Source organism: Hyperoodon ampullatus, assembly GCF_949752795.1.
Source record: "Hyperoodon ampullatus genome assembly, chromosome: 8".
NCBI classification, from domain to species: Eukaryota; Metazoa; Chordata; class Mammalia; order Artiodactyla; family Ziphiidae; genus Hyperoodon; species Hyperoodon ampullatus.
Genome location: NC_136921.1, coordinates 97,946,243 through 97,963,903, shown reverse-complemented (window position 1 = coordinate 97,963,903; position 17,661 = coordinate 97,946,243). Strand labels below are relative to the sequence as shown.

Genomic DNA, 17,661 nt, shown 5'->3' with positions numbered 1-17,661 from the left:
ACATATTTTACACTGCAACACCATACATACATGCATATACACAAACATTTCATGAAGCAGTACTTACCCTTCCTTACTACTTGCTATGTGCTCTGATATTTTCTTTGTATTCTTTTCTCCCCCCTTTTTCAAGTGCTTCTTGCAACTTACTAATGCATCTTGACCCACAGTTTGGAAAACAGACTTACACAGTAGGAAGATGAGGGTAACAAATTTGACTCTGCATTTCCTAGAAGGTTATCCGTTAGGGAGAAACAAAAGCATGTTTCTGAGTAGTCATAAATGAACAAAGAATGGGGGTGAGATGGCGTGTCTGGTAAACTTTTTATGGTGACTTTGATCTTTGTTAAACTGCTATGAAGTTCCCTTGGTCTTGCCTAACTGCAGTGTTGCTCTATAGCTAAGGAGACAACTGTCTCAAGAGAAGCACCTAAGGGAATCTCTTGAGAAATCTGGATCAGCCATGCTACTCAAAATTCAAGAAATGGGACCAACAGTGGAGGTGGAACGGAAACAGGTAGAGAGATTTTCTCTCCTTGTTTATGTTGGGAAAGTGAAACCAAAAGGGAAAAGCCAATGATTTACCTACAAACCTATAGTTTTGCTTATTTCCTCTAGATTTATTAAATTCCTTTCTTTAGTATTCCTCTATTAACATTCTTACTACAATTTTAAAAATTTTAGTGCAAAATAAGAAAGGACTCTGATGCCATTTAGTCCAGCGCTCTCAATTTATGAATGAGGGAGCTAAGGACAGAGAGGATATTTTGTCTCAGGCTTTACAGAAGTGAACTCTTAGTTCCTGGGAGGGAATCCTTCCCTCTACACCATATAATCTCTGTTCCAAGAGTTGATTTTGGAAGGCACTGACCTAGTCTCATGCTATATGTATTGTATATGATGTGCATAGAAAAGAAAGATTAAACTGAGCTGACATTTGAAGCAAGGAATAAGTCAGATAATCAGGAATGTGTTTACATTGCTGTTTTCAAGTCTCATTATTTTAGCAAAATATTTTTGCTTTCATCAAAGTTGTTATTTGAAATATCTATATGTTATTTAGAATATTTTAAATTCTAAGTACTGAGGCAATTAGTAGTTTCAAATCATAATACCTATTATTAGATTCCATAATTTTTATTATTTTAATGAGTGCTGTCCTTCTACAATGTCCTTAAGTAGAATAAAGAGGATTCTACTTAAAGAATTTGCAAATGATCCTTTATTGCTATACTTTATACTGCCAATATAGTAGGCACTAGCCACATGTGGCTATTTAAATGAAAATTAATTTTATTTGTTAAAATTAAACAAAATTAAAGATTCAGCTCCTCACTCACTCTGGCCACATTTTGAGTGCTGTTGAAGAGTGCACAGAAAGTTCTCCTGGACAGCACTGCTGTAAGACACTGCAGTCTGTTGAGATCTTTTAACTGTAACACATAAACACCGCTTCTTCCTGCAGGAACATTAAGATCAGAAAAATCTGCCTTACACCTGTGCTATAAGTTAGCTTAGTAGAAATCTTTACCTTACAGAAAAGGAGTTTTTCTTATACGATTTCAGGTGCAAATTTTGCAGCAAAACTGCGTTGCTGTTTTCAGACCACCCAAGAACTACTGGCACAGGAGCGACAACAGAAAGGAGAGTTGGAGACCGCTACCTCACAGCTCAAGTCTGATCTAGGTATGAAAACAGATGCTAGAAATTACACTTTTGTTAGTTTTTTGAGATTTCATGCGAAAACTCTTAAGATTCCAAATTCTCGAAGTGGCCAGTGTTACTGGTATTTCCCACAGACCTGAATGTAAAAAGTTGCTGATTTCCTTTTTATGTGTGGCACTGAAAAAGACAGAGAATGTTGGTAATAAAATAGAATTTGACCCTCTTAATTGTAAACTTATGTGGGTTTCTTTCAGGTTTATTTAGCTGTGGACTTGGGAACATTTGGGTTCTATAAATCTAGATTGAATATTGGATAATAGAATGCTAATAAGGAAATGAGGTCATTAATCCTTGCTATCCTACTGATTCTAACGATTTATCATGTCAGACTCTCCATTCTTCAGGTTATCGACCTATTTTGGTCAACTGGTATTTGTAGTAAAGGATAGTTGTAAGGTACCATAGAGAGAGGTTAGATTAACTACTCGTTTGAGGAGGAAAAAATGTCTGTTTTAAAAAATAGTCCTAAAAGGTGACAGAGCTAGGAAATGGAAGTGTCTAGACTTGATCCCAGGCCGCTCAGAGACATGCTTCTTCCAACCCAACAGCCCTTATCTGACGACTGTTTGTTAATATATAATTGTAACAGCAGTGTTCAGGTAGATCTCACTATAGAGATCACACAGAGTTTCAGTGCAGTGCTTTACGCATGAATAACACTTCATGGTTTACACAGGGCTTTCACATACGTTATCTCATGTAACACACAAAACTATCTGTAATTCCTAAAGTTACAAAATAAATAAATGGTGAAGTGAGGCCTCAACCTGGATCTTCTAACTCCAAACCCAATGTTCTTGCCACTGTGGCCCGCCTGCTCTGTGGCTGTAATGAGGACAGGGAATACCAAAAGGGAAATGAAAATTAGAAAAAAGAAACCATAAAGGGTAACCCATTCAATGCTTTTACTTACTGCTTTTAGCAGAAAGTATTCTTTTTCCATATAGTTGTTGAGTAATGAATTATTCTGTGAAGTTCTCACTGATAATGTCCCTAAATAATTTTCTGTCTTCCTGTGACTGCATGCCTACAAAAATACATGTTACATTTTATTGTACTACCACATTATCCCATTTGAGCCTTACAGCAAACTAGTGAGAAAGATAAGAAAATGTACCCCATTCTACAAAAGGATGAAAAGATCAATAGTGAAGGACCCACAGTAAATAGAATAGCTGGGACTAAACACAGATTTTTCTATTATATTAGTTGTCCTTCTGATTAAGTGATTTTTTAAAATGTTACTTTCTTAATGGATTAATGCTTTTTGAATTTTGTAAGAATATATGGAAGACCATTAAAAACATTGAGATTAGAATAACAGTAATTCAAATTAACATAAAAAAGGAAGTCTGTCTGAATACCAGCTATATGCTTCATAGTGAATAATAGATGCTTTACATGCATGCAATTTTATTACTTTAAGGTACAAATAGTTATTCTAACTATATTAATAAAAGGAATGCCTTTAGATATTTGCTTCAATGAATTTTAAAATGTACTTATTTATTAATAATTGTTTATTTATTAGCAATAAACATTATGTGTGTGTTTATGTGTGTGTATTACACACACATTAATTAAAGTGATTAAATTGTTCTCCAAAGTAGGATAAACATTCCCCTTTTAGTCTTTCTTTGGCTAGTGGAATTTTCAAAATAGATCATGTAGTTTATCTTTTTGATCCTTCACATATGTTAAATTAGAATTGACTTAAAATGAGTCTTGGACTCATTTTCAAGAAGTACAGTTTTTCTGAGTATATCCTAAATAAAATGAGTTTTTATATGTTTTATAATTTTCTGGCTTTAGAATTTTTAAGTGAAACAAAACTAATAGATCTTTATGAATTTTCTATGAAGCCAAACATTAACCTCAGAAAAGTTTATATCTCTTGGCTACTAGTATACAGTGCCAAACTGTTCTCCTATTTCTGCCTTTGGTTTTATTTTCACTGTATATACATACTCTGAGTGGTTTCAAATCTTTTTTTTTTTCCTACACCAAATCATCCTCCTGAGCTCCAGATGGTATCTTACTGCCAACTAATCATCTATATTTAGATGCTTTGCAGATACCTCAAAACACATGATGAAAGCTTAAGTGTTGCAGTCATTTTTACTCATTATATCCCCCAAACCTGCTCCTTGCCCTGAATTCCCTGTTAGAATCCACCAACCACCCCCACTGTCCAGGTCTGTACACTAGATATTTTCCTTGACTCATCTATTGCCTTTACACCACTGGTCAGTCACCAAGTCCCGACAATTCTCCCTGCTTGCTTTTCACAAGTCTTTTCCTTCTGCATCATTACCTCAGAGCCAGCTCTCATTGTTTTACACTTGGATTACTGCAACAGCTACTAAACTGATCTCCCTGTCTTTATTGAGCCTTTGTCAGAGTAATCTAACAAAAGGCTTTTTGATCTTTTTGATTGTGTGCCTCTCTGTCTTGAAATCCCTCAGACTCATCATCATCTGTGCATTGAGTAAAACGTGACCTCATTTACCATAGTACGTGACTGTGGACTAGTTTCTTGATAATTTCAGGATTTAGTTTCCAGTCTATAAAAATATGATAGAAATACTTGCGTTCTCCTTATTTCTGCAAACTACAGACGAAAACAATTTTTTTTTTTAATCAAAGTTCCTCAGGGAAAATACCATGTGATTTCAATGTACTTGTAAGTTATTATCATCATAGTTGTGTGGACTTTTTTTGTTTTTAGTTTCTAGAGATGACCTCATTTCCAAGTTGGTGGAAGAAAATAAGGTAGGTTTTGAGGTTTTGAGTACAGAGGTTTTCTTTCATCTCTTCACTAAATAGTATTTCCTTACTCATGTTGGTTTACAGTCCTTCTGATTCTCCTAAAATCTTTATGAAAAAAAGTTTCAGTGTAAATGAGTGTATATCCAGAACTGTTGTCAACTGGGTATTAGGAAATAAATCATTTCATGCAGGTTAGTATAGTTTGAAAAAAGGTGAGTTGGCAAAACTAATGAGACTTATTTGCATTTTATACCTATTTCAAATGAATTGCTGTGAAGCTTTTTTTATGAAATGTAAGAAATATTAACTATTTTTGGTGATGGTTTATCAACAACATGAATGTATGTACTTACTACCACTGAATTTAACACTTAATACTTAAATAGTTTTAAGTGAACTGTACTCTTAGAAATAGTTAAAATGAGGATAGTGCTGTACAGTAGGCCCTTGCTGGTTATCTATTTTATATAGAGTAGTGTGTATATGTTAATCCCAACCTCCGAATTTATCCTTCCCCGCCCCTTTCCCCTACAGGGGAAAAGAATCTGAAAAAGAATACATATTGTTATATGTAATTATATAATAATATAATGTATATTTGTATATAATATTAATAGTATTATTATTATATATAACTGAGTCACTGTGCTGTACACCTGAAACTAACACAATATTGTAAGTCAACTATACTTCAATAAAAAAGACATTTCATTAAAAAGACTTAAAAATGGTTAAAATGAGAAATTTTGTTATGTGTATTTTACCACAATAAAAAATAAAAAATAGGATAAATGTTACTACTTTTATATCAAGACATTTCTAAATCAATCTCATGGTGTAGATGTTATATGATGTTAACTTTTCTTGAGATGCTTCTTCTGGAAAGCTAGAAAAGTGGTTCTCTCTCTGAAGGAAGAGGACTTAGACTTTGTTCTTCCCCATTTGACTAAGTACCTATTAGGTAAAACCCAGCCCAAAACTCACATCCCTATCACCTTTCCCTCATCTCAAAGAGAACATTTTTTTTTCACAGAGCAAAGGTGCTTTCTTCTGCTCCACCCTCAGGTATTCCTTGAGGAAAATCTCTTCCCCTACTTATAATTTTAAAAGATCCTTGCATGTGTTTCTTTGAAATAATAAGCTCATACTACTAATAGGAAGAAATGTGTATGTAACATAAACTAAAAATATTTCATCTTAGTAGAATATTTTTGACATAAGGATACCAGGTAAATATCAAGGTTTGTTTTTAGGCAAATTCTTTCTAATTGGAGTCCCAGTATGAGAATATTTTTAATAAATAGTTTTGATAAATAATTTATAAATTAAGAGAAGTTTGGGAGTTGGATATATGAAGATTTTAAAAAATCCTTTATAAGACACTTATCTATGTATATTAGAACTTGAATTGGTACTAGCCACAATACAGAACAGGTATTTTGATAGAGATACATGTAATAGCTCTTACATGTAGAAAAAGAGAAATTCTTTTTTTTTTCCTGTAGGATATACAGTTGTCTTTCAACAAGGAACATGAAGAAAATGCATATTTGAGGTCTGAAATAATATCCCTTCGTGAAGCATCAGAAAAAGCACAGGTAAATCTTCCCGTTTCTCTAGTGTTTAGATGTTAATTTTGTTCAGTTAAAGAACCAAGAACCAAGGTTAATCCTGGTTACATGAATTCATACCATTGCCATCATCCAAAATTTTTATTTCCATAAGATTTACTTCATTTGTGAAACATCATCAAATTAACCACATTTCCCATTTCACCCTCTAAATTCCTGTGATACGTAGGTATTTGAGATATACTGCTAAACCATGCACTAGTTTAAACTTTGCCTTGTTTGCTTTCTAATTTACTCACTAAATGTATACCTTTTATTTCCCCCTATGAAACTCTAAGCAGTTCAATGCCAAGGGCTATCTTATACTTTCTTTGTATCTTCTATGGCAAAGCACAGTAGGAACCGAATAAAAACTTGCTGATTTTGGAGTTATGTGTAATCATTTTATGTGGGATGGTGGTTCCCACATTCAGCTGATGTTTTCTCTATATGCATGTATATTGAAAGGAGTCACCACATATGCAAGCAACCGAGTTATTTCTCATAGGGCCCAAAGAAATAGTATCGATCGTTTAAAAGAACTTTTTGTTAGTACAATTTGATTATTTCAATGTTAGGATCATAGTGTTGTTATGCTGTCTTTATGATAAAGAAAATACAAAATGTGATCTTTCATAAAATAATGATAACAGTAACTACTACTACTCTTACTATAAATGATAGTTAACATTTACTGAATCCATACTACAGTCATGGCACAATTCTAAGCACTTCATGTTACTAACAAATTGTAATCCTCTCAATAGGACTTCTTTAGAACTATTATTATTCCCATTTTAAAGATAAGAAAGTTGATATACAGAGAAGTTTAAAAATATAGCTAGGGCTTCCCTGGTGGCACAGTGGTTAAGAATCTGCCTGCCAATGCAAGGAACAGGGTTCAAGCCCTGGTCTGGGAGGATCCCACATGCTGCAGAGCAGCTAAGCCTGTGGGCCACAACTACTGAGCCTGCTCTGTAGAGCCTGCGAGCCACAACTACTGAGCCCGCGTGCCACAACTACTGAAGCCCTTGAGCCTAGAGCCCGTGCTCTGCAACAAGAGAAGCCACCGCAATGACAGGCCCACACACTGCAATGAAGAGTAGCCCCTGCTCACCACAACTAGAGAAAACCAGCGTGCAACAATGATGACCCAACGCAGCCAAAAATAAATTTTAAAAAAATATATATATATAGCTAGTAAGTGACGCAGTTGGAATTTGAGCCCAGCAATCTAGCTGTAAAGAAAATTAGCTATTTCTTTTCAAGGAGCAAGAGTTCTCCTCTGTCTTACCCCCAAGTATTCCTTGATAAGTAGTTTGTGCATCTGGTTATAACTTTAAAATGCCCATGAATGTATTCCTGTCTTATGATGCTGTCCCACTTATGATGCTGTCCAGATAATCTTTATCTCTCCTTTCTTTTTTTTTTTTTTAATCAGTTATACATATACATATGTTCCCATATCCCCTCCCTTTTGCGTCTCCCTCCCACCCTCCCTATCCCACCCCTCCAGGCGGTCTCAAAGCACCGAGCTGATCTCCCTGTGCTATGCGGCTGCTTCCCACTAGCTATCTACCTTACGTTTGGTAGTGTATATATGTCCATGCCGCTCTTTCACTTTGTCACAGCTTACCCTTCCCCCTCCCCATATCCTCAAGTCCATTCTCTAGTAGGTCTGTGTCTTTATTCCTGTCTTACCCCTATGTTCTTCATGACATTTTTTTTTTCTTAAATTCCATATATATGTGTCAGCATACAGTATTTGTCTTTCTCTTTCTGACTTACTTCACTCTGTATGACAGACTCTAGGTCCATCCACCTCATTACAAATAGCTCAATTTCGTTTCTTTTTATGGCTGAGTAATATTCCATTGTATATATGTGCCACATCTTCTTTACCCATTCATCCAATGATGGACACTTAGGTTGTTTCCATCTCTGGGCTATTGTAAATAGGGCTGCTATGAACATTTTGGTACATGTCTCTTTTTGAATTATGGTTTTCTCAGGGTATATGCCCAGTAGTGGGATTGCTGGGTCATATGGTAGTTCTATTTGTAGTTTCTTAAGGAACCTCCATACCGTTCTCCACAGTGGCTGTACCAATTCACATTCCCACCTGCAGTGCAAGAGTGTTCCCTTTTTTCCACACCCTCTCCAGCATTTATTGTTTCTAGATTTTTTGATGATGGCCATTCTGACTGGTGTGAGATGATATCTCATTGTAGTTTTGATTTGCATTTCTCTAATGAGTAAAGATGTTGAGCATCCTTTCATGTGTTTGTTGGCAGTCTGTATATCTTCTGTGGAGAAATGTCTATTTAGGTCTTCTGCCCATTTTTGGATTGGGCTGTTTGTTTTTTTGTTATTGAGCTGCGTGAGCTGCTTATAAATTTTGGAGATTAATCCTTTGTCAGTTGCTTCATTTGCAAATATTTTCTCCCATACTGAGGGTTGTCTTTTGGTCTTGTTTATGGTTTCCTTTGCTGTGCAAAAGCTTTTAAGTTTCATTAGGTCCCATGTGTTTATTTTTGTCTTTATTTCCATTTCTCTAGTAGGTGGGTCAAAAAGGATCTTGCTGTGATTTATGTCATAGAGTGTTCTGCCTATGTTTTCCTCTAAGAGTTTGATAGTGTCTGGCCTTACATTTAGGTCTTTAATCCATTTTGAGCTTATTTTTGTGTATGGTGTTAGGGAGTGATCTAATCTCATACTTTTACATGTCCCTATCCAGTTTTCCCAGCACCACTTATTGAAGACACTGTCCTTTCTCCACTGTACATTCCTGCCTCCTTTATCAAAGATAAGGTGACCATATGTCCGTGGGTTTATCTCTGGGCTTTCTATCCTGTTCCATTGATCTATCTTTCTGTTTTTGTGCCAGTACCATACTGTCTTGATTACTGTAGCTTTGTACTATAGTCTGAAGTCAGGGAGCCTGATTCCTCCAGCTCCGTTTTTCGTTCTCAAGATTGCTTTGGCTATTCGGGGTCTTTTGTGTTTCCATACAAATTGTGAAATTTTTTACTCTAGTTCTGTGAAAAATGCCAGTGGTAGTTTGATAGGGATTGCATTGAATCTGTAGATTGCTTTGGGTAGTAGAGTCATTTTCACAATGTTGATTCTTCCAATCCAAGAACATGGCACATCTCTCCATCTATTTGTATCCTCTTTAATTTCTTTCATCAGTGTCTTATAATTTTCTGCATACAGGTCTTTTGTCTCCTTAGGTAGGTTTATTCCTAGATATTTTATTCTTTTTGTTGCAATGGTAAATGGGAGTGTTTTCTTGATTTCATTTTCAGATTTTTCATCATTAGTGTACAGGAATGCCAGAGATTTCTGTGCATTAATTTTGTATCCTGCAACTTTACCAAATTCATTGATTAGCTCTAGTAGTTTTCTGGTAGCATCTTTAGGATTCTCTATGTATAGTATCATGTCATCTGCAAACAGTGACAGCTTTACTTCTTCTTTTCCGATTTGGATTCCTTTTATTTCCTTTTCTTCTCTGATTGCTGTGGCTAAAACTTCCAAAACTAGGTTGAATAAGAGTGGTGAGAGTGGGCAACCTTGTCTTGTTCCTGATCTTAGTGGAAATGGTTTCAGTTTTTCACCATTGAGGACGATGCTGGCTGTGGGTTTGTCATATATGGCCTTTATTATGTTGAGGAAAGTTCCCTCTATGCCTACTTTCTGCAGGGTTTTTATCATAAATGGGTGTTGAATTTTGTCGAAAGCTTTCTCTGCATCTATTGAGATGATCATATGGTTTTTCTCCTTCAATTTGTTAATATGGTGTATCACATTGATTGATTTGCGTATATTGAAGAATCCTTGCATTCCTGGAATAAACCCCACTTGATCATGGTGTATGATCCTTTTAATGTGCTGTTGGATTCTGTTTGCTAGTATTTTGTTGAGGATTTTTGCATCTATGTTCATCAGTGATATTGGCCTGTAGTTTTCTTTCTTTGTGACATCCTTGTCTGGTTTTGGTATCAAGGTGATGGTGGCCTCGTAGAATGAGTTTGGGAGTGTTCCTCCCTCTGCTATATTTTGGAAGAGTTTGAGAAGGATAGGTGTTAGCTCTTCTCTAAATGCTTGATAGAATTCGCCTGCGAAGCCATCTGGTCCTGGGCTTTTGTTTGTTGGAAGATTTTTTATCACAGTTTCAATTTCAGTGCTTGTGATTGGTCTGTTCATATTTTCTATTTCTTCCTGATTCAGTCTTGGCAGGTTGTGCATTTCTAAGAATTTGTCCATTTCTTCCAGGTTGTCCATTTTATTGGCATAGAGTTGCTTTTAGTAATCTCTCATGATCTTTTGTATTTCTGCAGTGTCAGTTGTTACTTCTCCTTTTTCATTTCTAATTCTATTGATTTGAGTCTTCTCCCTTTTTTTCTTGATGAGTCTGGCTAATGGTTTATCAATTTTGTTTATCTTCTCAAAGAACCAGCTTTTAGTTTTATTGATCTTTGCTATCGTTTCCTTCATTTCTTTTTCATTTATTTCTGATCTGATTTTTATGATTTCTTTCCTTCTGCTAACTTTGGGATGTTTTTGTTCTTCTTTCTCTAATTGCTTTAGGTGCAAGGTTAGGTTGTTTATTCGAGATGTTTCCTGTTTCTTAAGGTGGGATTGTATTGCTATAAACTTCCCTCTTAGAACTGCTTTTGCTGCATCCCATAGGTTTTGGGTCGTCGTGTCTCCATTGTCATTTGTTTCTAGGTATTTTTTAATTTCCTCTTTGATTTCTTCAGTGATCACTTCGTTATTAAGTAGTGTATTGTTTAGCCTCCATGTGTTTGTATTTTTTACAGCTCTTTTCCTGTAATTGATATCTAGTCTCATAGCATTGTGGTCGGAAGAGATACTTGATACAATTTCAATTTTCTTAAATTTACCAAGGCTTGATTTGTGACCCAAGATATGATCTATCCTGGAGAATGTTCCATGAGCACTTGAGAAAAATGTGTATTCTGTTGTTTTTTGATGGAATGTCCTATAAATATCAATTAAGTCCATCTTGTTTAATGTATCATTTAAAGCTTGTGTTTCCTTATTTATTTTCATTTTGGATGATCTGTCCATTGGTGAAAGTGGGGTGTTAAAGTCCCCTACTATGATTGTGTTACTGTCGATTTCTCCTTTTATGGCTGTTAGTATTTGCCTTATGTATTGAGGTGCTCCTATGTTTGGTGCATAAATATTTACAATTGTTATATCTTCTTCTTGGATCGATCCCTTGATCATTATGTAGTGTCCTTCTTTGTCTCTTCTAGTAGTCTTTATTTTAAAGTCTATTTTGTCTGATATGAGAATTGCTACTCCAGCTTTCTTTTGGTTTCCATTTGCATGGAATATCTTTTTCCATCCCCTTACTTTCAGTCTGTATGTGTCTCTAGGTCTGAAGTGGGTCTCTTGTAGACAGCATATATATGGGTCTTGTTTTTGTATCCATTCAGCCACTGTGTGTCTTTTGGTGGGAGCATTTAGTCCATTTACATTTAAGGTAATTATCGATATGTATGTTCCTATTCCCATTTTCTTAATTGTTTTGGGTTCGTTATTGTAGGTCTTTTCCTTCTGTTGTGTTTCTTGCTTAGAGAAGTTCCTTTAGCATTTGTTGTAAAGCTGGTTTGGTGGTGCTGAACTCTCTCAGCTTTTGCTTGTCTGTAAATGTTTTAATTTCTCCATCAAATCTGAATGAGATCCTTGCTGGGTAGAGTAGTCTTGGTTGCAGGTTTTTCTCCTTCATCACTTTAATTATGTCCTGCCACTCCCTTCTGGCTTGTAGAGTTTCTGCTGAGAGATCAGCTGTTATCCTGATGGGGATTCCCTTGTGTGTTACTTGTTGTTTTTGCCTTGCTGCTTTTAATATGATTTCTTTGTGTTTAATTTTTGACAGTTTGATTAATATGTGTCTTGGCGTATTTTTCCTTGGATTTATTCTGTATGGGACTCTCTGTGCCTCCTGGACTTGATTAACTATTTCCTTTCCCATATTAGGGAAGTTTTCAAGTATAATCTCTTCAAATATTTTCTCCGTCCCTTTCTTTTTCTCTTCTTCTTCTGGAACCCCTATAATTCGAATGTTGGTGCGTTTAATGTTGTCCCAGAGGTCTCTGAGACTGTCCTCTGTTCTTTTCATTCTTTTTTCTTTATTTTGCTCTGCATTAGTTATTTCCACTATTTTATCTTCCACCTCACTTATCCGTTCTTCTGCCTCAGTTATTCTGCTATTGATCCCATCTAGAGTATTTTTTATTTCATTTATTGTGTTTTTAATCGATGCTTGATTCATCTTTAGTTCTTCTAGGTCCTTGTTAACTGTTTCTTGCATTTTGTCTATTCTATTTCCAAGATTTTGGATCTGGGAAATAGAATCTTGGATGGTCATCTTTACCATCATTATTCTGAATTCTTTTTCAGGTAGACTGCCTATTACCTCTTCATTTGTTAGGTCTGGTGGGTTTTTATCTTGCTCCTTCTCCTGCTGTGTGTTTTTCTGTCTTCTCATTTTGCTTATGTTACTGTGTTTGGGGTCTCCTTTTTGCAGGCTGCAGGTTCGTAGTTCCCGTTGTTTTTGGTGTCTGTCCTCAGTGGCTAAGGTTGGTTTAGTGGGTTGTGTAGGCTTCCTGGTGGAGGGGACTAGTGCCTGTGTTGTGGTGGATGAGGCTGGATCTTGTGTTTCTGGTGGGCAGGTCCACGTCTGGTGGTGTGTTTTGGGGTGTCTGCAGACTTTTTATGATTTTAGGCCACCTCTCTGCTAATGGGTGGCGTTGTGTTCCTGTGTTGCTAGTTGTTTGGCATAGGGTGTCCAGCACTGTAGCTTGCTGGTCGTTGAGTGAAGCTGGGTGCTGGTGTTGAGATGGAGATCTCTGGAAGATTTTCGCCGTTTGATATTATGTGGAGCTGGGAGGTCTCTTGTGGACCAGTGTCCTGAGGTTGGCTCTCCCACCTCAGAGGCACAGCACTGACTCCTGGCTCCTCAATTTGGGATGATTTGTTGTCTATTCATGTATTCCACAGATGCAGGGTACATCAAGTTGATTATGGAGCTTTAATCCGCTACCTCTGAGGCTGCTGGGAGAGGTTTCCCTTTCTCTTCTTTGTTCTCACAGCTCCTGGGTCTCAGCTTTGGATTTGGCCCCGCCTCTGCGTGTAGGTCGCCGGAGGGCGTCTGTTCTTCGCTCAGACAGGACAGGGTCAAAGGAGCAGCCTCTTCGGGGACTCTGGCTCACTCAGGCCGGGCGGGAGGGAGGGGCACGGAGTGCGGGGCGAGCCTGCAGCGGCAGAGGTCGGCGTGACGTTGCACCAGCCCGAGGTGCGCCGTGCGTTCTCCCAGGGAAGCCGCCCCTGGATCCCGGGACCCCGGCAGTGGCGGGCTGCACAGGCTCCCAGAAGGGTGGTGTGGACAGTGACCTGCGCTCGCACACAGGCTTCGTGGCGGTGGCAGCAGCAGCCCAAGCGTCCCACGCCCGTCACTGGGCTCCGCGCTTTCAGTCGTGACTCGCGCCCGTCTGTGGAGCCCCTTTAAGCAGCGCTCTTAATCCCCTCTCCTCACGCACCAGGAAACCAAGAGGGAAGAAAAAGTCTCTTGCCTCTTCGGCAGCTCCAGAGTTTTCCCGGACTCCCTTCCGGCTAGCTGTGGCACACTAGCCCCCCTCAGGCTGAGTTCTCGCCGCCAGCCCCAGTCCTCTCCCTGCGCTCTGACCAAAGCCCGAGCCTCAGCTTCCAGCGCCGCCCGCCCCGGCGGGCGAGCAGACAAGCCTCTCGGGCTGGTGAGTGCCACTCGGCACCGATCCTCTGTGTGGGAATCTCTCCGCTTTGCCCTACCCAGGTATGTGGGGAGTTTCTTGCCTTTTGGGAGGTCTGGGGTCTTCTGCCAGCGTTCAGTAGGTGTTCTGTAGGAGTTGTTCCACGTGTAGCTGTATTTCTGGTGTATCCGTGGGGAGGAAGGTAATCTCCGCGTCTTACTCTTCCGCCATCTTACCCGGAAGTCTCCTTTCTTGTTACTGTTGTTTTTGAGGGATTTTTCTATTAACGCTTCAGAGTTATTTGCCCCATCCTTAAAGAGTTTATACATTAAAACATAAGATCCTTACCAAATATACTTTGCAAAAATAACTGAGAATTAAGATAAATATTTTCCACAGGAATACAGATTTCAAAATACCAAAAGGACAAGAGAATTATAAACTAACTACATGTATGTTACAGAAGAGATTTTTGTTTTATTTTGGAAGGTTAATCTTGTGAAATGGCACAGTGATCTGTATTTTGCTTTTTTGAATACTGTAATTGGTGATGAAGGAGCTTAGATATTTTGTTATCAGCTAAACAGTTCTGAAAGCTCATCATCCAGTTTTGAGAATGGATTTCTATAACATGGGCCGTGCATCTACATTGTAAATTCCATTCTGTAGATGTCTTGCTGTAATTGACCAGCATTCAAAATTATGAAGAATGGAAGATTGGTAAACTGCCAAATGCTTCAGTTGTTCCACTGTATCACCAAATTTCCCCTTTTAATTTACAGTTGTTTAGGATGATGACTCCAAATATTTGAAAGTATTTTATAATCTAATGAAATATCAATTGAGATTAGGTTAAATAAATTAAGTTCACATGTATGGTGAAATACTATGCCATTGTTAAAAATGATGATACATAAGTAAAAAGACTTATTTATTGGAGTGATCTGTGCTTTGCTGTATATGTTGTCTTAGGTTTTGAATGACCAAATGACTAGAAAGTGTTCAGAGCTGAACAGAATGCTTCAGACTGTTAGAATGGAAAATACCAGAATCATTGCTGACCACCAAGCCCTTCTGCAGGTATTCATTTTTAACACTAGTCAATTTCTGGTAGAGTCATCAGGAAGCCTCCTTGGCTAAGAGATCAGGAAATACAAATAGCCAACTGGGTACGTAAAACATTTTAGCAATTAATTTCAAGGATTTTTCTGAATTATTTTATTTTTTAATTAGTTGTTTTCTGTTTTCATCAGAGGGGTCATTTGGCCTTACACTCAGAGCTTTCTTAATGGTTTCTTCTCAAATATCATTACTTTAGGAAAAGTAATTACCTGTCCCAGTATTGATAGAATTATGGAGAATACTTATGACTGACCCTAAAGTATTTATCTTTTCCCCAAAGACCTGTGCTTTCCCATTTTGCTTATGCCATTGCCTCTGCTGAGAATGGTCTTTACTTCATTTTCAACTGTTTGAGATTGTGTTCATTCTTTAAGACTCACTTTCACCCAGAAGCTTGATCACTCCAATGAGAAAAAATCAGTTTTGTCTTTTAATTTCTACTTCTAGGACACTAAACAGGCTGTAATAATAAGGCTCTCTCTTTTTTTTCTTTTTTGAGCGTACTTACTATATACCAAGCATTGTGCTAAGGATTTTACATATATTACCTCCTTTAATCCTAGCAGTTACATAAAGGGATATTTATCATCCTCGTTTTACAGATAATAAAAATAAGATTTAGAGAAGTTAATCAACTTGCCCAAAATCACCCAGCCAGTATAGGGTGGAGCCAGATTTCAATCTAGACTTGACTCCAGACTCAGTGTTTTTAATCATTTATGTTATGTTGCTTCTCTTGTTCTGCATTCTATAGTAGTAGTTTATGTGCATTGCTCATTTCCTGTACTACATTCCTAGGACATTGTCTTACATACCTTTGTTATTACCTATAGGGCTAAGCATGTTTTGCACATAACAGGTACTCAATAAATATTTTTTATTCAGCAAGCATTTAGTGTTTACCTCATGCAAGTATGTTGCTAGATCTAGATAGAATTATGGCAGTGAACAAGACAAGTCCCTACTTTCATGGAACTTACAATTTAGTAGACTGAAGAATGTGACTTATGTATGTAACACTTTCACAAACATTTTAAAACCTTGGAATATGACACAAGTGAGATCCCATTTTACCAAGTATGAAGGTGTGAAGGTTTACCTTGCAATGAAATATTGTTCAAAAAGAAGTGTTTTAAAATATGTTTACAAATATAATTATTAATATGTACTATATTTACAAAAGCTTTGTAAATTGTAGGTAGAGGAAGTGTGCATAAAAATGCTGTTTTGATAATTGAAGTAAGCAAGAGGAAATTGTGCAGAACAGTTATAGACGTCTGCTGTAGCAGTGTCTGAGTGCAATTTCAGATACTGTCAAAAGAATTTAAACTATGAAACATGATTGTCCCTGGAGAATGGAATTATTTGGAAGAGATGTGGGGGAGATAGAGGTGGAGCGATCATTTTACTTTATATACGTTGATATTGTTTTACTTTTTAAAATATAGTATCATGTTGAAATTTTGAAGTACCAAAATATACTTAATATAGTATTTTTTTCATCTTTTTTGGAGTATGGTTGCTTTACAATGTTGTGTTAGCCTCCACTGCACAACAAAATGAATCAGCCGTACACATACAGATATCCCCTCCCTCTTGGACTTCCCTCCCATTTAGGTTACCACAGTGCATTAGGTAGAGTTCCCTGTGCTATACAGCATGTTCCTATCAGTTGTCTATTTTATACATGGTATCTAAAAATTTGTTCATGTTAGGAGTTTTATAAATTTTGCAGCAAGCTGGATAAATAATGCCTCTTGATTATTTGCTAGAAGAGCTATAAAATGATAGAATTGTGGTCAGGCCAGGGTAGGTACAAAGAGCAAGCTGGACATTAAGATAAATTCTTTTAAAAAGGGGTTTTATTTATATAAATTAAATTTGACCTTTGTAAATATCAGTATCTTTGATCAGTTGTTTAGAGTGATACCCTATCAAATGACTTCTGGCATCTCAACTTTTAATATTGCTTCTAACACTCAGGAAGAACAGAAAATGATGACACAGACATTTCAAGAACAAAACTTACTGCTGGATGCAGCCCATGTCAGTATCACAAGTGAACTTCAGACTGTTCAGAATGAGAAAACACAACTCCAAATGCATCTGTAAGTAAACTGTGGGCAACTTTTGTTTTTGCATTTGTATTTCTTATCTTTAATGAAAATATTTAATTCTGCATTTGCTGGGCCAGTCACAAAAATAAAGACTCTGCTCTAAAGGAACTAGTTTTGTTAGAACATTTTGGTAACTGCTCTCAGGCAGGAGATATGTTCTGTAAGAACATTTAGTCTTTCTGTTAAGGAAGAACTCTCGTTCAGCTTTCATATCTCCTTGTTCTCTTCCTGCAGGGACCATTTAGTCCTTGAGCATAACCTGTGTATCCAGAAAGCACAGGATGCTGAGAAGAGGGCAGCTGTGCAAAAAGAGCTGATAGAATCAACTATTGCAAGATTGCGAAGTGAACTGGAAGCATCAATGCAAGAGAAGACCTCTCTGCTAGAGGAGAAAGAAGGACTTCAGGGAGAGGTAGGTAGAGGCAGATTTATGTTACCTCCTGGTTGTGGTGATGATCTTGTTTTAAAATTTTCTTGTAAGTGCAAAAGATAAGAAATACAACCCAGATGCAGTTTGTCTGAGTTGCCCATGAAAGAAACCTTTGGGTGGCT

General features: G+C 37.1%; 1 pseudogene across 1 annotated transcript in view; it reads left to right on the top strand.

Moving 5' to 3' along the window:
- Positions 1 to 17,661, top strand: part of LOC307057538 (coiled-coil domain-containing protein 150-like) — a 197,149-nt pseudogene that overhangs the window by 16,014 nt on the left and 163,474 nt on the right. The window contains exons 6-12 of the transcript in view: positions 401 to 517; positions 1,567 to 1,686; positions 4,454 to 4,497; positions 6,000 to 6,092; positions 14,843 to 14,950; positions 16,976 to 17,100; positions 17,344 to 17,521. The product of the transcript in view is annotated as a coiled-coil domain-containing protein 150-like (transcript). The remainder of the gene's footprint in view (positions 1 to 400; positions 518 to 1,566; positions 1,687 to 4,453; positions 4,498 to 5,999; positions 6,093 to 14,842; positions 14,951 to 16,975; positions 17,101 to 17,343; positions 17,522 to 17,661) is intronic.